Source organism: Megascapheus bottae, chromosome 11 (assembly GCF_031878675.1).
Source record: "Megascapheus bottae isolate mThoBot1 chromosome 11, mThoBot2.hap1, whole genome shotgun sequence".
Classification (NCBI taxonomy): domain Eukaryota; kingdom Metazoa; phylum Chordata; class Mammalia; order Rodentia; family Geomyidae; genus Megascapheus; species Megascapheus bottae.
Genome location: NC_143519.1, coordinates 1,213,957 through 1,226,760, shown reverse-complemented (window position 1 = coordinate 1,226,760; position 12,804 = coordinate 1,213,957).

Here is a 12,804-nt window from a genome sequence, read left to right as displayed (position 1 = left end):
TCATCTGAGAGCTCTGGTGTAATGCCAGGAAGGTGAGGGGACTCATGTGCCACGACAATGCGTGTGCTGGGTGACAGGACCATGAAGCGGGAAGAGTGGAAAATGAGCAAGCAAGCGTGGTCTGAGATGACACAGGCTCCAAGAAGTCACGTGGGCCACCCCAGACCTTCACAGTGCTCCACGAGAGCCAGCTCTGGGGGCTGCCAAGAGCTGCACCTGCTCTCCCTGCCACATTCACTTTGCAAGCAGATACTTTGTGTACGTGGGGTTTTGCCTACACTACTATTCTTGGGAGCCATTATAGTATTTTTTCAACATTGTCCTTTGGTAGTATATTACATTGATCAGCACATTTAAATAATGAGTCCGTGGTTGAAACAAATTGGTTGAAGACAAAAGAAATATGTTCTGATTGTGCTCACAAATACAGCATCTGAGTCAGCAAAGCACAGAGTAGACAAACTGTCAGGGTTTCAGATAAGCCAGAACAACTCTGATGTGGACACCTGGCCATTAGGATGTTATGATTCTATAGATTGTCTGATACGGTCTGTTCAGATATCAAGCGTTCACTCTCCCTCCCTGCCTCCCCCTCATGTGTATGTCAGTACTGCTTTGAACTCAGGCCTAGTGCTCTTGCTCAGCTTTGTCAGTTAAGGCTAGTGCTCTTCCATTTTGGCTTTTTGCTGATTAATTAGAGACAGTAGTCTCACACTTTTCTTCTAAGGTTGGCCTTAAACTGTGATCCTCAGCTCTCAACACCATAAGCAGCTGTGATTGCAGGCACGAGCCTCCAGCCGTGCATTCGTCTTAAACAAGATTCCATTTGTTTCATATTTGACAAAAAGTAAGGCAGCTTTAAAGATTTGCCTATATGCTTGACATATTGATTGTAATCTATCTGTCGGGTTAACAAATTTCAACTCCTTACATTGCTAAATGTATTAAATAATGTTTCTGTTTCAAAAGTTCTGCATGTCACCAGCAGGACCATGAGTAGAATTTTACCTCTCTAGAGTTCAGGGAGGATATACAGACCAGAGCACACGATTCCACGGAAGCAGTGGGCACTTTATTTATGCTGTATGGTGGTGCACGCGGGGGGGGGGAGCACAGCGTGTGCGGGGTCGCAGCATGCATGCGGGGTCACGGCACATGCAGGGTCACAGCGTGGGGGTCGAGGTGCATGCGATTCCCTGGGCACACCGGTATTTCCTTTCCCTGCAGTCGGTCACACTGAATTTCAGACTTCAGTCAAGCCTTCTGCTGTGCTCTGCGGAAGGAAGGGAGCCACATGTTCACCCACTAACACTATATTTGACTAAGGTGGGCCTTGTCTTTGTCTGTTCTCAAGCTCCATTCGGCTTTTCATGAAGATTCCCTGTGGGTTTGGATGTACTAATAGCCCTCTGGACTTTTCCTAGCTTTATTATTTATTCCTCAAACTTGGCAATCCAAAGAATATATAGATTTCCGGGTGCTGAAATTGGTCAGATGCCGTTTTCTGTCTGATACTCAGCAATATTTTGCGGCAATTTTGCTGACCACGGCAGTACACGGTGCTTCGATCTCTGCCTGAGCGGGAACGCTTCGCCTGATGCCCCTCTTAACCTCAAGCCCAGTGGTCTGGATCCAGCCTTGTCTTTCTGCCACCTGTCTGCCTGCTTCCGTGTCTTCGTCCTTTCTCACCTCAGTCTAGAGAGCTTGCATTTGTCTTTGATTCCACTTTACCCAGTTCACCCATCTTTCTTTCCACTCCTATCCTCCTTCTCCCCATCATCTATCCTGTCCACATCCATCGCCAGGCCCTCTTCTCCTCCCCCTCTCCCTCCCCTCCTCCTCCTGTTCCTTCAAAGGGTCATTCATGTTTGCCTCCTGCAGGCCAGAGCTTGGACTCCGGAGAAGACCACGCCATGGCCCCGCTCGGTGGCCCTCACAGCTTAGCCACAGCAGCACACAGCGGTGGACTACGGGGACAATTGCCGTTCAGGGCCGTGCACAGGCAAAGCACCTTACGACAGGGGGATCCACATTGGACAGTGAGGTTCTTCAGCAGCTCAGCCAAGCTGGCCGCTGGCCCTTCCCAGGGTCTCCAGGATGGCTGCCACAGCTGGCAGTGGTGGAGGCACCGCCCTCTGAGTCGCAGCAGAGCCCTCTGGGGGGAAGCATCCACGGCATGCTGCCTTGTACAGACACCAAGACAGTGGCCCGGTCACCAGACAGCCTTTCAGTGGCCACCAAGCAGAGTAGCTTGGTCACCAGTCACAGGGCAGAGTGCAGGGCTGGGCCAGGCTCCCCCTGGTGGTCACCGAGGGACAGGGCCGGTGTGGCTGCTGGGGGCTCAGGGCTCCCAGGACTGAGGACAGGCAGCCAGGGCTCACACAGGGAGCCTGTCACACTTGTGGCTGCCAGCTGAGACAAAGCCACCAAGGCACCCGTCTGCGTCTGCGTCAGACACCACCATCCAGCCAGTCTCAAGGCCTTGGCTGCCGGCCCAGCCATCTCCTCCCAGTGCATTCCCAGGCCCAGGGTGCTGGAACCAAGTCAGCCCCTCTCCTCCCAGTGCATTCCCAGGCCCAGGGTGCTGGAACCAAGTCAGAGGTGATTCATTTCCAAGGAAAGACATCTGGCCTGGCAGGAAAGTTTCTAGGAACTTTCTTCCACAATGTCACTGACAAAACCCAAGGACCTGTCTGGTCCCTAGACAGATAGAGCAAAACAGCAAGATGTCGGAAGCAGGGAGGGGAGGTACGACCACAAGGAAACAAGAAAACAAGTAAAACTGCACACACCCACAAAAGCCTTCCTGCTCCAGAGATGTTAGAAGGAGGCTTTGGTTGTCTCCACCCCTTGGTTTTCGCACTTTACCATGGGCCAATGGAAACCAAGCACAATGGACAACCCACGAGGCAGGACCGCCTCCAGGAAGTGCAGACCCGGGCCCAGACCCCAACCATGGATTTACATGTCCAAACATCCCGCTTGGCAGTAAGGTGCCCATTCCCGCCTCCCCGCTTAGGGTGGGCTGAAGGTCATCCAAGGTCAGCCCTGCTCCTGCAGTGTGCTTCTGCCTCTGAGCACACAGACAGTACTGACCAGAGGCCAAATCACTGCATCCTGGGAGAGCGAGCCCTGATGCCAACATGCCCAGGAATCTGAGAGCCCAGGTCCCAGGATGGAATAGATCCTTCACTGTGGGGTGTGCTGAGGCCAAACATCATGGCAGCAAGACTGTGTGGCAGAGCAAACTTGCTCAGCTCACTGTGGACAGAAAGAGAGAGACAGGGGCCAGGAGTTTGCACTCTAGTGGTAGAGTGCTTGCCTAGCAGGCACGAAGACCCTGGTTTGATTCCTTGGTACCACATACTTAGAAAAAGCTGGAAGTGGTGCTGAGGCTCAAGTCGTAGAGCTCTAGCCTTGATGGAGATGGAGATGGGGGTGGAGATGGGGATGGAGATGGGGATGGGGATGGAGATGGAGATGGGGTGGGCATGGGGATGGAGATGGATAGGGGGATGGGGATGGGATAGAGATGGAGATGGGGTGGGCATGGGGATGGAGATGGAGAGGGGGATGGGATGGAGATGGGGATGGGAATGGAGATGGAGATGGGGATGGAGATGGGGGTGGGGATGGAGATGGAGATGGGGATGGAGATGGGGGTGGGGATGGAGATGGAGATGGAGATGGGAATGGGGATGGAGATGGAGATGGAGATGGAAATGGAGATGGGGGTGGGGATGGGGATGGGATGGAGATGGAAATGGGGGTGGGCATGGGGATGGAGATGGAGAGGGGGATGGAGATGGAGATGGAGATGGGGGTGGGGATGGAGATGGGGGTGGGGATGGAGATGGAGATGGGGATGGGGATGGAGATGGAGATGGGGGTGGGGATAGGGATGGGATGGAGATGGAAATGGGGGTAGGCATGGGGATGGAGATGGAGAGGGGGATGGGGATGGAGATGGGGGTGGGGATGGAGATGGGGGTGGGGGTGGGGGTGGGGATGGGGATGGAGATGGGGATGGAGATGGAGATGGGGGTGGGGATGGAGATGGAGGTGGAGATGGGGGTGGGGATGGAGATGGAGGTGGAGATGGGGGTGGGGATGGAGATGGAGGTGGAGGTGGGGGTGGGGATGGAGATGGAGATGGGGATGGAGATGGAGATGGGGATGGGATGGAGATGGAGATGGGGATGGGGATGGAGATGGGGATGGGGATGGGCATGGGGATGGAGATGGAGAATGAGATGGGATGGGATGGGATGGGTTGGGGATGGGATGGAGATGGGGATGGAGATGGGGATGGAGATGGAGATGGGGATGGGATGGAGATGGGGATGGAGATGGAGATGGAGATGGGGATGGGATGGAGATGGAGATGGGGATGGAGATGGAGATGAGGATGGGGATGGAGATGGAGATGGGGATGGAGATGGAGATGGAGAATGAGATGGGATGGGATGGGATGGGGATGGAGATGGGGATCATGTTGGAGGTGGAGATGGGGATGGAGATGGGGATCATGTTGGAGGTGGAGATGGGGATTGATCTTGTTCCAGGCCTCATGGCTCCTCCAGGCTGCAGGGGTGAGGTGGGAAGGACACATTAGCGACTGTGGCCGTTGTGGTATTGGGCAGAGAGGAAATGGCATTAAGATGAGTTTGTGGTTGCTGGCTTTTAGAAGCCCTAGAGAAGGAAACAATGGATTGAGGTTGACCAATTCTGCTCAAGGCCACCGTGAAGGTCAGGAGGGCTGACTGTTCACAGAGGGCCTCACAGCCTGACGCAGAGGCCTAGGCCCCACTGCCCGGGGCAGGGGCAGAGGGCAGAGCCACAGAGAAGCATGATGACCTTGATGGGCACACTGTGGCTGGTTCTGAGACTCTGAGCGCTGGTCGGGGCGGAGTGGCTCCTCCCCTGCTGGGGAGGTGAACGCTGGCCCGTGGAGTGTGTGCAGACTCCCAGTCTGTGCCTCTCGTTCATGAACTCCAGTGTCGGCGCGGAGGAGCGCCAGAACTGGCTGAACACCTGTGACCCCCAATCCTACATTCAAACCTTTCCTTAGCGGGAAGCTGTTAAGAAGAGCCAGCCAGGCCGCAGGTCCCAGCGCCCGGCCCTTGTGAGGGCAGCCTCCTCCCCTCCTCACAGGAGGGTGGAGAGAGCCATCCAGACCTCCTCTCCTCTGCGGCACGGACCTCCGCTTGCCAAAAGTCACTGCACAGAAAGGCGGGGCGTGACTGGCAGTGACCAGGCTGCAGTGGACAGCAGGCCACTTGAGGACACAGTGGCCAGCGTGAGGATCGTGGCCTCTGTGGGCTTCGGAGCTGACTGTGGCTCGGGCCCAGGTGACCGTGGGTGTAATTCTGACACATGCCCTCCTGACTCTGGCTCCTCAGCCAAGTCCCCTCCACGAGGAAAAGCCCTTCCACACGCCTGACAGAAACCCCCAGTCTCCTTCTCTCTTCTTGACCCTCAGAGCAAAACTCCTGTCTCTCCAACGCAGAGCATGGAGGAAGCACATGGCTCTTATCTCCACATCCGCTGGAGAAGCCCGGCTGCACCCTCGCTTCCCCTCGTGGCCCTGTGTCTCCTCTGCAGGGTGTGGGCAGGCTGGAGTGAGGATGGGGGAAGCTCCCTGGGGTCCTGCAGGGGTGAGGCGGGGCTGGAGTGGGGTCCTGCAGAGGTGAAACATTTTCTCCTTTGTTCTGCAAAGCTTATACAGTTGTGAAACAGCGTTCTCGGTAAAGTTAGACTTACTTCCTGGAACACGGGAGCTTTTTTTTTCTTTTTCAGAGCATGCTGAGCAAACAACAGTTCTGGGGTCGGGGTCCTTTTTCCTTGGGGGGAACAGGGTGTCCGGCTCTGTCAGGCTCTGGCTTGAGGACTTTACCTACTTCCTCTCAGATCAATTAGTTGCTGCCCAGTGCTGTGGCCATGGACCTGGCCGTGGTCTTCACATGTGTGGCGTGGTCCCAAGAGGACAAAGTTGCCCATGGGCCCTGGGCTGCCACTCTGCATGACTCAGAAGCAACGCTTCCACCTTCCCTCCCGCCCTCCCTCCGACCCAGCTTAACTCCACTCACTTCAGACAGGGGAAAATAGATCAATTAATTTGCATTAAGCTATAAGTGGACTGATAAAGCTTCACATGTCTGCATTCTCTTCCATTAGCCACGGAACCTCGAACGACGGCAGGAAACTCTCCACAGGCTTCTCACATTCTGCATCTCTCGTGATCCCCTTGTCTTTCCTGGAAGTCTACACAGCAAATAGCTTTGTCTGCACCAGAGCACGCGTAGGTGAGCCCAGGGTGGACAGACATAAGTCCCCAAGCCCAGAGCTCGTGGCTGCCGTGCTCAGCCTGCCTGCCCATCCACGCCACCGTGGGACTGCAGCGTGGCTCTGCCTTTGTCCCTGACCGGAGACTTGCAGACAGATGTAAAACTTAGCCACAGCACAGCTCCTGTGCTTTCGATATTAAGCTAACTGTAATATAGCTGTCAGAATAATGTCCTACCCAAATCACAGACCATGGAGAAGCTGAGCATGGCGGGGCCTTGTTAGGGATGGAACAGAGGCTCCTACTCAGCATTCGAACCCCATCTTCAGTCCTCTGGATATTTGTCTTCCTTTTCTCTAACTGCTTTATAGCAATGTGTGCGTGTGTGTGTGTGTGCGCGTGTGTGTGTGTGCGCGTGTGTGTGTGCGTGCGTGTGTGAGTGTGTGTGTGTGTGTGTGTGTGCGTGCGTGTGTGTGTGCGTGCATGTGTATGTGTGAGTGTGTGTGCGTGTCTGTGTGCGTGTGTGTGTATGTGTGAGTGTGTGTGTGTGCGCGTGTGTGTGTGTGCGCGTGTGTGTGTATGTGTGAGTGTGTGTGTGCGCGTGTGTGTGTATGTGTGAGTGTGTGTGTGCGCGTGTGTGTGCGCGTGTGTATGTGTGTGTGCGCGTGTGTGTGTGCATGCGTGTGTATGTGTGAGTGTGTGTGCGTGTGTGTGTGCGTGTGTATGTGTGAGTGTGTGTGTGTGCACGTGTGTGTGTGCGTGCGTGTGTATGTGTGAGTGTGTGTGCGTGTGTGTGTGCGTGTGTGTGTATGTGTGAGTGTGTGTGCGTGTGTGTGTGCGTGTGTATGTGTGTGTGCGTGTGTGTGTGCGTGTGTATGTGTGAGTGTGTGTGCGCGTGTGTGTATGTGTGAGTGTGTGTGCGTGTGTGTGTGCGTGTGTATGTGTGAGTGTGTGTGTGCACGTGTGTGTGTGCGTGCGTGTGTATGTGTGAGTGTGTGTGCGTGTGTGTGTGCGTGCGTGTGTATGTGTGAGTGTGTGTGCGTGTGTGTGTGCATGTGTATGTGTGTGTGCGTGTGTGTGCACGTGTGTATGTGTGTGTGTGCGCGTGTGTGTGTATGTGTGAGTGTGTGTGCGTGTGTGTGTGCGTGTGTATGTGTGAGTGTGTGTGTGCACGTGTGTGTGCGTGCGTGTGTATGTGTGAGTGTGTGTGCGTGCGTGTGTGTGTGCGTGTGTGTGTGCGTGTGTGTGTGCGTGCGTGTGTATGTGTGAGTGCGTGTGTGTGTGAGTGTGTGTGTGCGTGTGTGTGCGTGCGTGTGTATGTGTGAGTGTGTGTGCGTGTGTGTGTGCGTGCGTATGTGTGAGTGTGTGTGCGTGTGTGTGCGTGCGTGTGTATGTGTGAGTGTGTGCGTGTGTGTGTGCGCGTGTGTGTGTGCGTGCGTGTGTATGTGTGCGTGTGTGTGTGCGCGTGTGTGTGTGCGTGCGTGTGTATGTGTGCGCGTGTGTGTGCGCGTGTGTATGTGTGAGAGTGTGTGTGTGCGCGTGTGTGTATGTGTGAGTGTGTGTGCGTGTGTGTGTGCGTGTGTATGTGTGAGTGTGTGTGCGTGTGTGTGTGCGTGCGTATGTGTGAGTGTGTGTGCGTGTGTGTGCGTGTGTATGTGTGAGTGTGTGTGCGTGTGTGTGCGTGTGTATGTGTGAGTGTGTGTGCGTGTGTGCGTGCGTGTGTATGTGTGAGTGTGTGTGCGTGTGTGTGTGCGTGTGTATGTGTGAGTGTGTGTGTGTTTGTGCACATGCGCGTGAACGCATGTACTTCTCAGGGCTGTCCCTGAGCTTTTTTGCTCAAGGCTAGCTATAGCCCTAGTTCATGGGACGCGAGCTCTGGGCCTGGGCGTTGTCTCTGAGCTCTTCAGCTCAAAGCTGCCGTCCTACCCCTGAAGCCACAGCCCCACTTCCCATTTTTTCCAGCGGTTACTTGGTTAATTGGAGATAAGAGTCTCAAGGTCTTTAGTGCCTGGCTGGCTTTGAACCAGATCTCAGCCTCCTGAGTAGCTGGGATTCCAGGCCACATCTGGGCTCACTTCTCTCACTTCTAGCTTTTAGACGGTGCATTGGAGATCCAAGCCTCAGGGACTTTCCTGCCCGGGGTTGGCTCCCCACAGCAATTCTCAGATCTCCGCCTCGTGAACAAGTAGGATCACAGGAATGAGCCAGTGTACCTGCCTATACCAATGCAGGAAAAAATCATATCCTCTAAAATTAGGAAAAGTAAGGTAGGCTGGCTGGGAGAGGGGGATAAGGATGCTGATGAGGAGACATGGATGACATGGAGGTGACTGAGCTCACCAACGGCTTTTCTCAATGGCAACTCCTTTGTGTAACTACTTCGAGACAATAAAAGTATTAAAAAGTGCATTCGCAACGTCTGGCGAGGTGGCTCAGGCTGAGATCTGAGGATCAAGGTTCAAAGCCAGCCCAGGCACTAAAGACCCTGACACTCTCCTCTCCAAATAACCACTAGAAAATGGAAAGTGGGGCTGTGGCTCCAGGGGGTAGGGTGGAAGCCTGGAGCTGAAGAGCTCAGGGACAGCGCCAGGCCAGAGTTGAAGCCCCAGACGGGGCGGGGGCAATGCATTAGCACAAATTAATTGTGTCAGAATTTCATTGCTATTACATACGTGCACATAATGTCACTGGGTTCACCCTGTACAGATTACTTTCTCTTAATTCTCCTTTTTCCTCCACTCCTCATCAGTTTTTAGTGGGTTTCAGTATGTTCTGTTCATGTAATGTATTCAACTGTATATACCCACTCGTCATTCTCCCCTCCTCACTGCTCCTCCCCTTTAGCAATCATTATCACCACCACCACCATCATCATCATTTTGTCCCTGTTAGCCTTGAACCAAGCTCTTCCTTGCCACCTCTCAAGTTGCTGGGATTACAGGTGTATGACACCATACCGAAACTTTGAATCTGAGTAATTTATTGAGAAAGTCTAAAGTTCCCACAGCAAGTACAATCCTATTTACTGAGTGAAACACAGCTGGACTCACACTTGTCAGGGATGTGTGAGAGTGCAAACTCAGATAAAACTAAAAGCAAGAAGGGCTGCTGTGTGGCTCAAAGTGTAGCAAGCATGAAGCCTCAGTGCTGCCAATAAAGAAATTGCTAAGTAAATAAGGCCCAAGCTCTGAGAGGCCAGGTGGGACTGCAGTGCAGCTCCTGCCACAGCCCCGGGCCGGTCCCTCTGGGATACCCTAGGAGGAGAACAAAGTCAGGCATTCCCTGGGCTGAGTTAATTTCCTGGAAAGGCAGATTTTCCCTGAGCTGAGGAAGCTGTGGATGGAATTATGTGCGTGCTTTAAAATTAGCTAATGGGAAATAAAATATTAAACATGGAAAAGTGGAATTTTCAAGAGCCATGTAACCCAGGACATTGCGGGGGGCTTGCTCTGAGCCACACCAGCTTTCCGTAACCACGACTTAACAAGGCTCTGAGGAGCAGAGGCCCAGCTGGCTCCGGGCTGTGGTGAAGCAGCTTCGTGAGAGGAAGAGCCAGGAAGAGCGTGCAGGCTGGCGGGCTGCCCCCCTCGTGGCCAGGGAGCAGAATGCAGGCAGAGGAAGGATGGCGAACTCAAGACCCTTTGAGGGTTTGGAGGCTTGGCTCAGTTGGTAGAGCATCAAGGAGAAAGCAACGGGACCCAAGTTCAAGTTTCAGTGTCACAACCCAAAAAAAGAGGAACGTTCCCTTCCACCACGTAGGCCTGTGGGGCGGGGGAGAGAAGGCTCGTGCAGACCATGGCGGCCGCGGGTCAGCCTTGAACCCCTGTGAGCCCTGCCTTTTCATGTTTCCCCATCGACAGGTGGGCCGGCGTCCTGGGAAGACTGAGCAGCCGGCCCCAGGACGACAGCGAGACGTGGATGCACAGCATTGAAAACAGACAGGGAAGGGGTGGGGGAAGCTTCCTGTGCAGCCCAGTCGACGGTGGACGGGCAGAGGGAGCTGTGGGAACTGCTCACCCGGAGGACCTGACCTGAGGCTCCACCCTGAAGCAGCAAGGACCACCGCGGGACAGCGGGATGCCAGCCTTGCAGAAGCCTCCAGAATCACCTCCCAGAGGAGACGCCAGGCACCACACGTGGGCGGGGCTGCTCTAACGAGATGGCCGTGTGGCAGCACCCGGCAAGAGGCTGAGGGCCACAGCCAGCAGTACTCCAGGCCCTGCTCTATACCCATGGCCTTATGTCCTGGACGAGACCCCTGCTGTGTCCGCGCACGTGGTGTGGTCCTGGACTAGATTTCCACTGTGTCCACACAGCTCCCTTCTCTGAGGTCCCCCGCTCCAACAAACTACCGAAAGCCAGATGGGGAGCTGTTGCTCAAGTGGCAAAGCTCATGCCCATGCCCCGAGGCTCCCGTGCTGACACGGACACGGGCGTGCACTTGCCTTGGCCCAGCAAACCCCACACCGGGGAAGAGGGGGTCAGTAAAGCCAGGCCAGGATGTCTGTGTGGACTGCAGCTCCACTTGAGCCACCGCCGCTTCTGGCTTTCTGCAGTTCGCTGGGAATAAGACTCGCGTGGACTCTCCTGCCCAGGCTGCCTTCAAAGCAGGAGCCTCAGATTTCAGCCCCCTGAGTAGCTGGGATTACAGCCCTGAGTCACTGCTGCCCGCTTCATCACTTTTAAGAGGACGTATTTCCCTCTCTCCCTTTGGTCTCTGGGCCTCCATAGCTCTTCTCACCAGGCCTGAGAGAGGCCCCAGAGATCATACTCCAGTAAATTGTTAACTTACAAATAATTCTCAACTGAAGTAACCCTATGCTACTTTGTTCCTTAAATGGAAGGAAAGAAAGGAAAGGGCAATTGCAATGGCTTTCCTTTTGTAACCTTTCCCCACACGGTAGGCCTTTTAAAATTAGCGTCCACCCAGCTCCAGTTGTGCACGGCAATGTTTGATTCCGGCGGTCTGGCTACGAGGCGCGTGCCACAGCCAGGACGCCCTGGAACTCACAGTCCCTGCTGACCTGCCGGTTAAAGTTGGATTAAATATTGAAAGCAAACTCCAGAAATATCTAAAAGGAAGTATGCCAGCAATATTGTATCGATTGTGCTAGACTGATTAAAAATTAATTGATGGGCCTGCTAGATCTGATTGTTCCTGCCCATCCCTCAGCCCCAGAAAGGGTGAAAGGGGCAGCTGGCAGCCCGGGTGCCAGCCGGGGTGGTTGGCTGGGTCTGCGCCAGGCTCTGTGTGGGAAGAGGCCTCCGCTGCTCCTCACACAAGCCAGGCCAGCGCTCTTCAGCAGCACGGCACAGAGGCAGCCCTGGTCACCCGCAGGTTCTGAGGACCCCGGCTGCCCCGGAGAGCGCCGACAGCACCCTGTCACACACAGCCAGAGCAGCGAGTGACCACAGAGGACTGGGCAGCTGCCGGGGCTTCAGCACACTAGATCGGGAGCCCAGGGCCGAGGCCAGCCACGCAGACGCGCGTCTCCCAGGGTGCACTCGTGAAACCAGAACGCTGGACCCACTCTCTGCAGAGGTGACCGATGTCACCTATCCAACCACTGTGTCACCCTGAGCAGAGACCCGTACCCCCTGTCTAGCCAGTGTCACCCGTCCAACCACAGTGTCACCCTGAAAAAGCAGTGACCTGTCCGCTGTCAACCACAGTGCCACCCCGCGCAGCCTGAGAGGGGAGGTGTGCTCACAGCTCTCTCCACTCCCCCTCGGCCCAGAGCATGGAAGAGCTGGACTCAGAGCAGTCCCTGTTTGCCGAGGTCGTACTTCATCTTCGCATGATTGAATTACAAATTGAACAGCTGCAGCTACACTGGTGAGACTCATCTTGGTGGAGAAGTCTGCCAACAGGAAGGGCTTGCGATTGCTCATTCCAAGGTTTTGTGTTGTTTCCTCAACCCACACAAGGCCAGGAGTCTTCCTCCTTCCTGGCAGGAACTCAGCTCCCGGCTCTACTTCAGGGCCCAGGGGTCACAGCACCCCAACAAAGGACTCGGCCGGTGCACCTGAGAGCCTGCCAGATGACTCAGATCAACAGAGGGGTGTGGCAACAGCCAGGGACCCACCGTGGCCAGCAGGACCTCCGCGGAACAACGAACAGACTCAGATGCTCCCTGGGGCCTGGTCCAGACAGAGACGCTTGCTCTGTGGCTCTCACATTTTTAGTATCCAGTGTGAAGCACCATGACATGAAAGTTCAGCTCCCTGCATGAGCCACAACTTTAGAGTTTATGCAACTACCAACCACAGTTGGCATCAGGCCCAGAGCCCAGAGAAAACAATATCTCACCATGCATCCATGTATCCATCCATCCATGCATCCATCCATCCACCCATCCATCAATACATCTATGCATCCATCCATCCATCCATCCACCATCCATCCATCCATGTATCCATCCATCTATCCTTCCATCCATCCATCCATCCATCAATACATCTATGCATCCATCCATCCATCCATCCATCCATCCATCCTTCCATCCATCCATCCATCC